Source organism: Ovis canadensis, chromosome 13, assembly GCF_042477335.2.
Source record: "Ovis canadensis isolate MfBH-ARS-UI-01 breed Bighorn chromosome 13, ARS-UI_OviCan_v2, whole genome shotgun sequence".
In the NCBI taxonomy this organism is placed as follows: domain Eukaryota; kingdom Metazoa; phylum Chordata; class Mammalia; order Artiodactyla; family Bovidae; genus Ovis; species Ovis canadensis.
In genome coordinates this window covers 83,204,329-83,219,435 of record NC_091257.1, presented here as the reverse complement: position 1 = coordinate 83,219,435, position 15,107 = coordinate 83,204,329, and positions in this window count along the sequence as shown.

Below are 15,107 nucleotides of genomic sequence, written 5' to 3'. Positions count from 1 at the left end.
AATAAAAAGAGAAAGTCTGTCTCTTGTAAGTCCACTCAACTTCTGAGGTAGCACCATTACTCTAGAACTTTCTGTGGGCAGATATAGATACACCAGCAGGGTAATAATATATCTACCCCTTCCATAGCACTGACTATGTGCCAGGCACTGTTTAAGCACTTTATGTCCATTCACTCATTTAATACTTCCAATAACCCCATAAGGTAGATACTATTATACCCCATTTTCAGATGAGAAAACTGAAGCGCAGAGTCCAGGGGGTAGCAGAACCAGCAGTCGGGCCCGAAAGCCGAGCTCCTATCTATTGCGCTCTGCTGCCACTTGTAATCCCGAAGATGTTCATTTCCACCTGGGTTTGTTGTTGTTGTTTTCATTTGGTTTTATTTCATTTGCTGTTGTTGCCGCCTTTCTGTACAGACTCCTGGAGATGATAAAGCTGGAGGGTCTGGATCATGGCCTCCAAGGATTGTAGCAAAAAAGGGAAGTAAGGGAAGAGGGACGGGGGGCCCCGAAGGGAGGGCTGGAGGGGGGTTCAGGGGCACTGGCACTGATGGCCGCAACCTCAGAGCCTCACAAAGAGACCCTTACTGATTCAATTTGATTTCCAAAAATGGTGGTGTGGCATGGGGGAACTCTCAGACATGACCAGTGGGGCTGTTCATTGGTGCTACCACTTGGGAAACTGGTCTGGCAGTACTTGGTCCTGCTGAAGATACACATGCTCTGTGACCCAGATCATCTCTCCTGGAAATCTGCCCTAGAGAAACGGGGTCCGAGGACTTCAGGGACATGTAATAAAAATGTTCCTGGCTGCATTGTTTGCAATAGTCCCAAACCGGAAATAATCCAAAAGTTTATCAAATGGAAAATGCTTCAATTATAGCCATTGTCCTGTTCTTACTATAATAGAGCCATACAATGGAATAATACTTAGCCAGGAAATGAACTGCAATGACTCACAAAAACACAGATGAATCCCCCAAAAATGTAATGTTAAATTTAAAAAAAAATGCAAAAGAATATATGATATTGTTTCACATATATAAAATTCAAAATAGGTAAACTAAACTATACTGGGGAACTATATATAAGGGATACAGAGTTAGGAGAGGAAAATTATTTTAAAAAGCAAAGTGAAAGTCACTCAGTCATGTCTGACTCTTTGCGACTCCATGGACTGTAGTCTGCCAGGCTCCTCTGTCCATGGGATTCTGTAGGTCAGAATACTGGAGTGGGTTGCCATTCCCTTCTCTAGGGATCTTCCCAACCCAGAGATCGAACCCAGGTCTCCTGCATGGCAGGCGGATTCTTTACCACCTGAGCCACCAGGAAAGGCAAAAGATAATGCAAAATTTCTCATCAGGACTCTTCAAAACTTTTAAGGTAATGAAACACAAAGAGTGAAGCTGCCACAGATCCAAAGAAACCAAGAGAACATCACAACTAAACGCAATGTGGTATTCTAGACTGAATCCTGAAACAAAAGAACTTAAGTAGAAAAACTAGTGAAATCCAAATGAAGTCTGCAGTCCAGTTCACAGTATTGTACTAATACGAATTTCCACAGTTATAGAAGATCTTTTTATTAGAGGAAGCCGAGTGAAATCTATACAGTAACTCTCAGCACTCTTTTTGTAGTTATTTTATCCATCTTAGATTGTTTAAGCATAAAACGATTTTTTTAAAGCCATGATGATTCTTATAAAATTAAGGATAATAGTTACTTCTTAGAGGATTTGACTGGGGAGGAAAACATGGGCGGGGGTGGGACTGGGGGGAGGCACTCTCCAATTCCTTGACCTGGATGGTCGGTGCTTGGGTGTTTGCTTTAAACTGGACATATATGGCTTATGCATTTTTCTGTATGTTAGCTATTTCTCATCATTTTTTTAGTGTTAAAAAAGACAAAAGGATGATATCACTTTTATGTGAAATCTAAAATATGACACGACTCAACTTATCTACAAAACAGAAACAGACATATATAACAGACTTTTGTTGATAAGGGGGAAAGGGTGGGAGAGGGAAAAGTGGGGGGGGGGTTGAAATTAGCAGATGCAAACTAGTATATAGAGAATGAATAAACAACAAGGTTGCTACTGTTTAGTGCAGGGAACTGTATTAAGAATCCTGTGATAGACCGTAATAGAAAAGAGCATGGCAAAGAAAGCATATATAGATATAAGTGTAACCTAATCCATTTGCCGAACAGCAGAAAGTAACACAACATGGTAAACCAACTACATTTCAAAGAGATCAATTTTTTAAAAAAGAAAATAAAGTTTTTAAAATTACCAGTTAGGAAAAAAGACTAAAGAGATTATCACTCATAGCAGACATGTAGATTGGAAACCCACAGCTAGTGAAAGAGGAAAGAATGGTGATGAAGGCGAAGAGAAACCTCTGGTAACAAGAGAGAGGGAGGGAGGGTGAGCAGGAAGGAGGCCTCATTGTCTTTACTGCAAGCATCCAGCACATTCACACCCGCTCCATATATACAGGTGTTTTTGCACAAATGGTGCGACTACGCATAATTCCGCTCCCGTGATGATACCTTGTCAATATCTTCCGCATCTGCACATGTTCACAGCAGGCCTTGTTCTTCACCCCACCCCCACCCCATCCCCAGAAGGATGCTCAGGTTGTCCCTGGGTCTCCCTGCCCCACACAAGGCTGCTACTCACCTCCTCCTCACACACGACCTTGAACACCTGGGGGAAGCTTTTCAGAGACTTGGTTTCCCCCGGTGGAGGATCTGTTCAGGGTCAGAAAGCCATTGTCAAGTATTCATCAATGTGGGACTTTTCTGCCCTGTTGCCTTTTTTTTAACTATTTCTTATTGGGGTGAAATATATATAACATTTGCCATCTTGACCATTTTTAAGTGTACGATTCAATGGCATTCGCAATGTTGTACAACCATCACCACCTCCCATCTCTAAAACTTTATCCCCCCAAACTAAACTGTACCCATTAGCAATAGCTCAATTCCCGTCTCTTCCCAGCCCTGGTCACCTCTAGTCATCTCTGTCTCTAGGGTTTGCTTGCTGTAAATGTTTCCTATGAGTGGAACACAACGGGAGAGTATTATGTGAAACCTGTTGCTTTTTACACCCCCACCCCCACCCCTGAACTCTCCCACCCAGGCACCAGCTTCCCAGAGGGGGCTGAGTGAGGCAGAAGAGAAACACCGAGAGGGGATTTCTGACTTTTAGGTTCAAAAGGGAAGATGCAGGAGAGTGCCTATTGAAGGAGCATTTCTTCCTGCACCTGGGGAATTAAAACAAGGAAAATGGGACTTCCCTGGTGGTCCAGTGGTTGAGAATCCATATTCTTGGGCTTCCCTTGTGGCTCAGATGGTAAAGAATCAGCCTGCAATGCAGGAGACCTGGGTTCGACCCCTGGGTTGGGATGATCTCCTGGAGAAGGGAAAGGCTACCCACTCCAGTATTCTTGCCCGGAGAATGCTATGGACTGTATAGTCCATGGGGTCACAAAGAGTCGGACACGACTGAGCGACTTTCACTTCACTTCATTGCCAATGCAGGGGACACAAGTTCGATCCCTGGTCCAGGAAGACCCCACATACCATGGAGCAACTAAGCCCATGAACTGCCAGCTACTGAGCCAAAACACCCTAGAGCTCATGCTCTGCAACAAGAGAAGCTACTGCAATGAGAAGCCTGTGAATCGCAACTAGAGAAAGCTCCCGAAAAGCAATGAAGACCCCGCACAGCCAAAAATTAATTAATTACTAAAGAAAAAAAGAAAAGGGAAAATGGTCTGAGCTAGGAGGAAGAGAGGGATCAGAGAACGGAGGGGAAAGTTAGAAACGGATGATAGACTCCAGGAAAAGACATGCGTGCTGCAGGCTACTCAGGGTTAGTGCTCATTATGGGACCTCCAATGAGACTGGGGATTTGAAAGCAAAGGTAACCTGGGCCCCATTTCCTGTCTGCAATCCTCAGTCGCACTAACAGAGTTCAGAAGGAGATATATATATCAAGTCAGTACATTAGCCTAAGCCCATGCATTCTGGGGCTCCGGAGTAGCGTGGACATTCCAGGGTCTCTGTGCTTCTGAGAACAGGGAAGTGAGCTGAGACACAGGACTGGGGTCCCCAAACAGCAGACAAATGCAGTGCTGGCCAGCAAGCACTGCCACAGACACCACCAGGGGAAAGAGGTGATGACCCAGCAGAAACAGACTACGTACAACACACCCACCACCTCCAAACACACTGTCTCCCAAGGAAGGAATGGGTTAGAGAAGAAATTTCAATTGACTAAAGACCCTCTTGAGTGGTGAGTTTATCTGGAATTAACTGGAAATAATTATCTGCTTAATTGGTTAATTTTCTGCCTAATATGGAAGGAGGGGGCAGTTTTGAGACAGAAACCAGATTCAACAAAACAACAAAAACTTGCATTTCTTGCCTGGCTTAGTTTTGAAGACTAAGAAACCCAAAGCCACTACTCAGGTTTTATATCTCAATGACATTTCTGAATCTTTCTCCATAAGCATTATGAGACTCATATTACCAGATCCCCTGGAGCAGGGCATGGCAACCCACTCCGATATTCTTGCCTGGAGAATCCCATGGACAGAGGAGCCTGGCGGGCTACAGTCCACAGGGTCACAAAAGAGTCAGATGCTACCAAGGGATTAGTCAACAACAACAACAAACAAATGAACACACAGTTATGACATTTCCCCACACCCATACCAGCATCCACTGCCAATATGAAAGACGGTGGTGGTGGTTTAGTTGGTAAGTCATGTCTGACTCTTTTGTGAGCCCATGGACTCCAAGTATTCTAAGCAAGAATACTGGAGTGAGCTGCCATTTCCTTCTCCAGGGGATCTTCCCAACCCAGGGATCGAACCTGGATCTCCTGCTTTGCAGGCAGATTATTTACTGGCTGAGACCCCAGGGAAGGTAAACATCAAAAAAAAAGTTCATTTTTTTTCTGCCTGAACAATCAGTTACATGTACCAGTCCCTGGCATGATGAATTCTGTCCACACCGATTCCTGGTGCAGAAAGGGGAAGAGACTATCAAACCAACATTAATGGATATGGAAGAGCAAGTTTCTGGTTGAGAAATACTGTAGCTCATAGAGAAGTGTTGTTCCTTCAGGGGTTATGAACATCTATCGTGTCCAAGGCAACATCCACATGGAGACGACTTTACTGGCAGAGAAGGGAACCTTGAGGGGTGCTCTAGGGGTCTCACCAAGGACAGAGCCCAGGAGATGCTCCACCCACTCAGCAGTTAGCCTCTCAGCATCCTCCTCTCCTCCTCTCCCATAAACCCATTTCTCTACCAAAACCACCTGCATCAATCAGGACACCTACCTGGCTGCCCACGCTAGGTCCTCTGCCATCCATCTAGAACTGTACGTCTTTCTTTGCACCAGTGCACAGATTCTCAAGGCTAGAGAAGGGTTAACAAGTTCAACTATGCAACAGATGCTTAAACTCCCTTAGGGCCATATCAGCAATGGAATGCTGATATGTGTCTCCTTCAAAACACAGCCCAACCCATCCCTGGAATCTGGGCTGTAAAAAGTCCTCTTCACTGAGAGCTGGAAGGCTCGGTGTCTGTAGGTCCCACATTCCTCCAGGGTCACAGATTGAGTGGAAGCCCCCTTCACATGTCAATTCTCACTTCTTCCAGAACAACATTCTCCCCACATATGTAAGTTTCCTAGCGCTGGCATAGCAAAGTATCACACATGTGGTGGTTTAAAGCAACAGCAAAGTGTTGTCTCGCAGTTCTGGAGGCCAGTCCAAAATCAAGGTGTCAGGAGGATTGGTTCTTTCTGGAGGATATGAGGGCTTCCCAGGTGGCACTTGTGGTAAAGAACCCACCTGCCAGTGCAGGTAGATGTAAGAGATACAGGTTTGATCCCTGGGTCGGGAAAACCCTGGAAGAGAGCATGACAACCCACTCCATATTCTTGTCTGGAGAATCCCCAAGGACAGAGGAGTCTGGAAGGCTACAGTCCATCGAGTCACAAAGAGTCGGACATGACTTAGGGACTAAAACACCACCACCAGGTAATCCGGTAATCCAGAAGGATCTCATCCTGTGACCCTTACCTTAATTACATCTGCAAAGACGCTTTTCCCAAATAAGGTTACATATTAGTCCGTCTGGGCTATACAAGGAGGTGCTACGGATAGGGGAGTTTATAAACCACAGAAATGTCTTCTTCACAGCTCTAGAAGTTGGATGTCTAAGATCAGGGTGCTGACATGGTCGTGTGAAGGCCCTCTTCTGGTTCACAGCATCATCTTTCCCCATGTTCTCGCATGGTAGAGGGCACTAGGAGCTCTGTGAGGGTCCTTTATAAGGGCACTAGTCCCATTCATGAGGACTCCACTCTCATGATGTAATCACTTCCCAAAGTCCCTGCCTCCCAATACCATCACCTTTGGGGGCTAGGATTTCACATGAATTTGGTGGGGGTGGCGGGGACAGACCATAGCAGATCACGAGTTCCAGGTAGACATAACATTTGGGGTTGCATTATTTAAATCAATACACTCCCCTAAGCTCTTTATTCGGCAAACAGAACAGCCTCTGTCTTTCTGCTATTCCTCAAGTTGCAAAATGTCAAGTCCATTCTAATCCCACTGGTACTGGTTTGGTCCACCTGCATGAGAAGTCACTTCAGCTGTGTCTGACTCTTTTCAACCCTATGGACCATAGCCCGCCAGGCTCCTCTGTCCATGGGATTCTCCAGGCGAGAATACTGGAGTGGGTTGCCATTTCCTCCTCCAAAGGATCTTCCTGACCCAGGGATCGAACCCAGGTCTCCTGCACTGCAGGCAGATTCTTTGAGCCACCAGAGAAGCCCGCCTAATTGCCCCAAATACCAGTAGAATTTTTCTCTTTGTTCTTTCTCTCCCCTCTTCTTTTCCAATCTACACTTTTTCTCTCTACTGTACACCTTGGCCTGTTAGATACAGTTTTCCAGTTGCCACTTCTCTCTCCACTTCCTCCCATAATAATCATAACTTTCATAACAAATGTTGCATCTTTGGGGCTAGAAGCAGAGGAAGGTGATATCAGTGAAAAAATGCAGAAGAAACGGTTTAACCCACAGGCACTCATGCTCCGCCCTCAAATGCGCCCATGAGTGCTACTGTGGGTGCACATTAATGTAGCAGGTGTGCTCACAAGCACACATGCATGGCCACACGTTTGCACACATGAATGCGGTGGCACGCATGCATGTGCATTGTGACGTGGCCATGATACATGCTTGGGACTTGTACACGCACGCACAAACATGCAAGGTATCCATGTGTGTATATGGTTGTGACATGCCTGTGCATGCGTGTTGTGTGGCTGTTATACATGTTATAGCATAGCACATGCATGCACAATCATGCCCGGGCAAATTTGTACACACGTGTGCTATATCGGTGCATGTCTGTGCACACACATGCCATGTGCAAATGGTGTGTGCCGTAGCCAGCACACACGCACGCACCCACACACAGGCTCTGGGATTCTGTGGTCCAGGCCCACATCCAGCCAAGAGATGCAAGTCAAACTGCAGCCGAGCCAGGCCTCCCCCAGCTAGTCCTCCCCGCCACTGGCCTCAAGAAACAAAGACAGTTTAGCAAGAACTCCTCAGCTAAGCGGTTTTTTTAAGACCTTCAGCCAGCAGCCGCCTGGCTGAGCTGAACGTCTCACTTTATTAGTGAGTTTGGCCTTGGGTGTCTGGCTGTTTGATCAATCCTGCCGGGGGTCAGTGATATTTCCTCCGGGCCCCCCGCCCCTGCCCCTGCGTCCCCACGCACCTGATGAACAGCGCTGCCCCTGGACCGCTGATCACCTATTGATTTTCCAGCTGGAGGTTGCATCCGCCGCCAGCTGCCTTCTCCAGCCCTGTCACCAGGACCACTTGGTGACTAACGGATCCCCCAGGCCCCTCCCCAACCATCCCCTCACTTCAGACCCAGCTCCCCTCCCCGCGGGTTCATCCTACCCAGCTCGCTTTGTCTGTGTCCAGGCTCGGCCCTGTCTCTCAGGGCTGAGTGCTAGGGCCATGGACACCAAAGTCAAGGTCTTTTCCTAGTGACCCAAGCGACCTGGACTTGAATTCCAGCTGCATGACCTGACGCAAGTTGCTTTAATCCTCCCGTGCCTCGGTTTCCGCATCTGTCAAGCTGGGGCATATTAGGATGTATATAAGCCAGTAGTTTCTAAAGTATGACCTGCGGACCTCTGGGGGACCCCGAGATCCTTCCAGAATGTCCATAATAGTTAAAACTATTGTCATAACAATACTAAGACATTACTTGTTTTTCCACTCTCAAGTAAAGATTTTTTTTGATTCTCAGTGTAGTGTTCCAGAGACGACATGACGTGTGATATCTCAAAACCTCGAAGGCAGAAGCAGCTACGAGAACCCAGCTGTTCTCTATTAAGCCTGACATGATAGAGATTTGCACAAATGTACAGCAACGCCATGCTCCCTTCTCCCTAAAATATTTGTGTTGGGAAATATCACTATTCCTCATAAAATATTTATGTGAACATGTAATGTGCTTGTGTTATGGTGATTTGAAATAAATGAAGAACAAATATGATCACAGCTTCTCAGTTTTAACTCCTCGAGTGCTAAATCATGATATGGCCACATTAACAAGAGCTCTAAGATCCTTAGCAGTTTTTTTAAGAGTGTGAAGAGTTGTTGAGGCCGAAATAAAGTTTGAGAATGGCTGATACAAGATGCCAGCACACTGCCTGCCAGCTCACTGCACTATGATCGAGATATTATCATTCGAGGTAATTATCAAGGGCTGATTTTTCCACCTGAACTGGGGATTCTCAAGGTTATGGGGAGGGGGTTGTTGGAAAGCTTGATTAGGGATTTAGCCCCTGCAGCCAAATGGCAGAGGTGGGACCCCTCTTCTGGCCCCAAGAAGCCTCCGTCCTCACCTGGCTCTCACTGTTAGCTTGGGGCACCCCTGCCAAGGGAAGGGAACACCTGGGTGACCTGTGACCAGGCATCTGGCGCTGCCTGCACCTCGTGGTGCAACCACGCCCAGAGGGTGGCAGCTGGTGCAAACAGGGCAGGAGAGTGTAATAATAATAGCTCCTCCTGGCTTAGCATCCAGGTGTGTCAAGAACTGTCGTAAGCATTTTAGAAAAGTTGTTTCATCCCGGCCACAGTCTTATGCGGTTGTTTTAACACGTACCCGGGATTTTGTTGTAATCTGGTACAGTAGCTTGACAGACACGGAGACAATGTCTTGAAAGAAGAGTTTACTAATCACAGTTTCCAAGAGGAGGTGGCATGACCCACCACACAGGACCATGGGGGGAAGCACCAGAGTCAGTCGGGAGGCAGGAGCAGGGAGGGGAGAGTGGGGACCAGAGCCTTCATTGTGCTTTGCACAAGAAGTGATGGGTAAGGCAAGGTAAGCTGTTTGGGATTGGCTGGTTTGAATAATTTAGTGGGCTCCAGGCTACTGGGGGCTTCCCTGCTGTCTCAGATGGTAAAGTATCCACCTCCAATGCAGATCAACCCAGGTTCAATCCTTGGGTTGGGAAGATCCCCTGCAGGAGGGAATGGCAACCCAGTCCAGTATTCTTGCCTGGAAAATCCCATGGACAGAGGGAGCCTGGTGGGCCATAATCCATGAGGTCACAAAGAGTTGGACCCAACTAACTGACTAAGAACATGGGCTACAGGGCTTGTCTCTAGCTGCACCTGTGCCTGGCCCTCAGGTGATGGAGGGCAGGGCAATTGTCAGCTTGGTTTGCAAGTTAGAAAAAAGGAGATGGTTGGGGTATCGGTTCTGGATGGATGTGTTTGCAGGTGAAAGGTATGCTCTGGTTAGTTGTTTGCTAGGAATTTCCTAACCCTGGGAGAGGCAGAGTCTTCCTGGGCTGCAAGATACCAAGATGCCAAAGCATCATTAAATATACACACAAAAAGGGATGAATTATACAAAGATAGTCTACTGCCACCTTCTTTTGAAAGCAAGGGGCTCAGCCTCCTGCCCAAGACCCACAGCTGGGAAGTGGTGATAGCAGGGCATGAACCTCAGCACTGCAGCTCCAGGTCCAAGTTTTTAACCACCTGCCACACTGCCTCCTGCCAAGGCTGCCTCCTCGGCCAGTACTGCTCACGGGCTCGTCTTCAGTGCAGCCTCGGTTGGAGTCAGGCCCCTTGAGCCTTTGGCTGTGGCCATGGCCTCGACCTCATGCCCCTGGCACAGAGGGGCACCGCTCTGTGGTCAGGCTGTAGCTCTGAGCATCATGACCCTGGTGAGTGCCACAATGCTCCTGGCCATTAACCAGGCACTCCAGCCACTTTAGGCTGCAGAGGAAGTATGGCCACAGGGGCAAAAATGCAGATACGGGGTGCCCGGTCGGGGGTGGGGCCGCACATCCCATTGGCCCCTACGATTTTACTACCTGGCACACCTGGCCCACCTGGCCCACCTGCTCCCCCTACAGGTCCTCAGATTTGCAAGGAGCTCGGCGGTGGGGCAGGGGGCTCTGAGGGTGGTCACCTCCCCCAAGCTGGCTTTTCACCCTCCTCTGTCTGCCCCAACTCCCCTCTGAAGGATCCTGGCAGACCAGGTCAATGATAAGAACTCCATAAAGGTTAAGGGGTTATTATTCGATTTGAGCTGTTTGTAGCATCACGAACTGTCAACTAGGAACAGTCTTGTCTTCCTCTGGGAGGTGCTCAAGATTCAAGGACCTGGCGGGTCACGGGCACGCAGCAGGGAGCGTATCCACTGGGCAGGTGGCGAGAGGAGGCGAGGGGCCCCGGCAGGAACCGTGGGCCCTCGTGATCTCGGGACCCTGAGCCGGGACTGCCGAGTCCGGGCCGCGCAAACGCGTGGCGCCTGCGCCCCCTACCGGCCTCCGCGCGCAGCACCAGCCCGAGCGTCCCGCCGCCTCCTCCGGCGCTGCGGGCGTGCTAGGCACACTCAGCTGTGCAACACGGGCCAGGACTCGGGGCTGGAACTGGCCTCGCCCTGCGCAGATCCCGCGGGTCCGCCGCCCGCCGAGGACACAGGCAAGCCCAGGGGGGAAAGGGATCCAGCACAACATGCATCCACCTTGGCCATGACCCCTGGCCCTTGAGCCTCAGTTCCTCCTTGCAAGGAAGAAAGGGGCAATGTCCCTACAACCTCGTCCTCAAAGGTGTCTCTGCCTTCCCTCGGGTCCACTCCCACCCCACGTGCGTGACTCTTTCTGTAATTCCAAATCTCGGTGTGTCACTCCTCCATTTGACACTTCAGACGAAATGGTGGTCACACAAAACCTTGCTTTCCTTCTATAATGAAACACGGATCGAACAGACCCAATTTGGGGGGACAAGAAGCTGACCAGCTCAGGGTCACCAGCCCCTTAGGAATCTCAGGGGATGGAGGCGCCTGGAGCTCCAGGCTGCTTGGCCAGGAGGGGACCCGGTCTCCCAAAGAAACAGACTTACCAAGGTGGGTCCCAGCTCCAGGAGCCCATTTAGGCCATCATGGCCTGGGTCTAATTGGATGATTATCATGGTGCTCTGGGAGCTGCATAACCATCACCCCAAAACTCGGTGGCATGAAACTACCGCTTTATTGTGTCCGCAGGTTCTGTGGGTCAGGAATTTGGACAGGGCACAGAAGCGACGTGTTGCCTCTGCTATCTGGGCCTCAGGTGGGGGTGATTCTAAAGGGGCTTGAGGCTGGAGGGTCCGCTTCCAAAAGGGTATCTTCACAGTCATCCTGGCCCTGGGCTGCGAGGGCTGAGGCTGTTCCCCCTGTGCCTACTGGCCGTCGTCTCTGGCATTCTGGCCTTCTTAGGTGTCAGCTAGATTCCATCCTCATATTTAGGAAATGGGTCCCTGCATTCCTGCTGGAGGGAAGAAGGCTGAGAAGGAATCCCCTGGAGCAGCTACACAGCTAGGGGGCATTAGGGTGGTGCCGTGGGAAGCCGTGGCTCAGAAAAACATCGTGAGTTGGTTCAACTCTCACTTTTCAAAGCCAGGCACTTATAGGGAAGAAAAGGCCATGCAGGAAACGACAAGGAGATCGAGGCACTGGGGCAGGGGTCTTCACACTGCCCTGCCCCTCCATGTTTGCTCTGCCCAGGGGAAGCAAGGTACCAAAAGCGGGGCTCCTTTTCCACCTCAGCAAAGCTGGAACCTCCCAGCCTGAGCTGGCACTGCCTGCATATGGCCAGCAGAGGGCAGCACAGCCTCATCCTGTGGCAACAGATGCTGAGTGGATTAACAGGACCGACTCTGTTGGATGGAACTCGGGGCCACATTGAGGACCCTCTGCATCTCTGGCTAAGGAGGGGGCGCAGCCTGAATGTGCGATTATCTTCCAGCACACGAGCTCCAGGGAGCAAGGACTTGGACGTGCTCGATACCGTTATCTCCCACGGCCTCATCCGAAGGAGACGTCGATGCACGTGAGGGTGTAGGTGTGAGAGGAGTGTGTGTGCCCTTCAGGGTGGGTGTGTCCCCGATGCCACCACTCACCTGAGTGTCCGGCAGCCCCACACGTCTCCCGCTCACATTGCTCCCTCGAGAAGCCCCAGGGTCCTGAGCCCCAGAGTCAGTAAGGCCTTACTCCAGGCCTCCGTTGATGCCTCCCACACTCATCTCTGCCCCCTGCCCAGTCTCTGGCCACGTCTGCCCATCTAGGGGATCCTCATCGCTACATCCCTTTCTTTCCTGGGGTGTCTTTGAACCTCTCTTATTTAAATAAAAGGAGTCCTCCTTGATGAGAGTGTGGGGACCTGCCAATCACAGCACCAGGGAGGCTAGGACAGGTGCGCAGGGACGGAGCGCGAGGGAGCCTTCTGGGACAGTCTTGCTGAGAAGAGCAGAGAGCCCTGATCTCTGAGAAGCTCCTGACCTGGAACCTTTCTAGAGCCCCAGCACCAGCACACGTGATTGACTGATGTTCTAAGTTATTATTCTTACTGTACAGAGAAGGAAACTGGGATGAAGATGGAAATCGTATGTTATCAAGGGTCATGGAGTTGTCTGATTGTGAGACCGGGGGTCTTCTCCAAACACAAAAGAGTGTATTTGGAATTATTCCATTTAGATGACATTCTACAAAAGGCAAAACTAATTCACAGTGGCAGAAATCACACTACGATGCTTGCCGGCAAGAGGTGGGAGCAGGGTTGACCACAAAAGATCTTGAGGGAAGTCTTTGGATAGAAGCGTTTATACTGGACTTTGATGGCCGTTTGGGATTTGTGTATTTGTCAAAACCCATTGAACTATCCAAATAAAATGAGAGCCTTTGTTATATATAAATAAAGGGGTTTTTTTAACTTTTGAATTTACATTTTTATTGAAGCTAGTTGATTTACAATGTTGTGCTAATTTCTGCTGTACAGCAAAGTGACTCAGTTATACAAACACATACATTCTTTGTATTCTTTTCCATTATGGTTTATCCCAGGATATTGGATATAGTTCCCTGTGCTACACACTAGGACCTTGTTGTTTATCCATTCTCCATTCTCTGTATAATAGTTTGCATCTGCTAATCCCCAACTCCCAACCCATCCCTCCTCCCCTCTCCTCCCCCCAGGCGAACACAAGCCTGTTCTCTGTTTGTGAGTCTGTTTGTTTCATAGATAACTTCACTTGTGTCATATTTCAGATTTCATGTATAAGTGATATCGTATGGTGTTTCTTTCTCTCTCTGACTTACTTCACTTAGGACAGTTTCTAAGTCCGTCCATGTTGCTGTGAATGGCATTCTTTCATTCCTTTTTATGGCTGACTGTTTTTGTATTTAATCCAGGTCTTCAGACTCAGATTTCAATGCACTTGCCTCCATCACTTAGGAGACGTGGCTTGTGCCTGCAAAAGTTGTCCTCACACCCAACGGGTGTCAGAATGCCAACTGGGCACAAACCAGGAGAGCATCCAGGAGGGAGCCAGGGTGAACGCAGGAGCCTTTCATCCTAATTCCGGCTGTTCGGACTAATCGATTGGCCAAGATCAAATGTCAAAAATTTACACCATCGGCACTTCCTCAGAACTGGGCCAGACACCATCACCGTTCAGGAGGGCTGACGTTGGTTTACAAAGCTGGCAACAGGAAACCAGCCCTGTTTCTCTGGAAGCTGGGATTCCATGACCTCACCGCCCGCTCCTGGGCAGGTAAACGGCTCCAGAATCTCAGTAACTGGCACAAGTAATGCTTCCTCCTTCTGATTCTGCAGCCCAAGTCAGGAACGCCTCAGGATAAGTAATAATATCCTTTTCTCCAGGCAATGAAAAGTTTAGAGTCAGACTTAAATTTAATAAGTTCCCTGGTGGCCTCTTTGAATTTGCATGTTGCCACGCTAACCTGGCCCAGATTTCTCCCCCTACAAGGCAATTCTTGGAAAATCAGGCATCAGTGCTCATTAGACTGGTTCTTAATGTCCAGCGAGCCAATAACAAGAGGAGAGGGAGCCCCACCCCAGGGCAGCAAGCACAGCTGAAGTTCCTGAGCTCCTCCGGGTGATCAAAGAGCATCAAAGGATTTTCAAAGCCTCGACGTATCCTGTTCCTTGTAGCCTCCAGGCTTACTCTGAGGGTGAGAAGGTTCCAGAAACACAGTGCCAGGAGCTGAAATGGAGGACAACAGTCCCCATGGGCTGAGAGCATCAATTCCATCTTAAGGATAAGATCATCAGGAAGGATTCATGAGCAAGTAATCTGTCCTAGAAATCCAGCTAAGCTTTGCCCAGATGTGTCTATTCATACATTTTGGAAGGGTTTTTCTAGTGAATTCATTGGCCTCTCCTGACAGTAACCAAGGGGGGCTGCATGCCTTTCTTTCCTTGGTGGTCATCCAAGGCCCACTGCTGTTGCCAGCTTTCCGATGCCCAGTGAAAACTAACTCCACGCTGGGGTATGTAGAGTATTTTTTAAAAGGGCATCACAACAGGGGGGGACTCCCCTGGCAGTCCAGCGGTTGAGAATCTGCCTTCCAATGCAGGGTACGCAGGTCTGATCCCTGGTTGTAGCTGAAATGGTAGCCTGAGATACAGGAGACTTGGGTTCAATCCCTGGGTCAGGAAGATCCCCTGCAGAAGGGAATGGCAACCCACT